The sequence below is a fragment of the Limulus polyphemus genome, unplaced genomic scaffold (assembly GCF_000517525.1).
Source record: "Limulus polyphemus unplaced genomic scaffold, Limulus_polyphemus-2.1.2 Scaffold2248, whole genome shotgun sequence".
NCBI classification, from domain to species: domain Eukaryota; kingdom Metazoa; phylum Arthropoda; class Merostomata; order Xiphosura; family Limulidae; genus Limulus; species Limulus polyphemus.
In genome coordinates, this window is record NW_013667858.1 from 50,599 (window position 1) to 50,878 (window position 280).

Below are 280 nucleotides of genomic sequence, written 5' to 3' on the forward strand. Positions count from 1 at the left end.
TTACACACCCTCTGACTGCAGTTCAATTACTCGTTACCTACACATTGTCCCGTCACGTTGTGCCCATCTTATATATACCAGACTACCCCCAATCTAGTAATCTTCCGACAATTCACGAAGGTTCGAGAAAGAAGTGGCGTGACACTAGTCACGTGACCTCGCTGACGCAACAATATCATAAACTGGTTTTCCATGTTAAAAAGATTTATATTAGACCAGTTGTTCACGAAAACTAATTATCGTGGATTCTACTCAAAAAACATGTCAAAACACATGAATA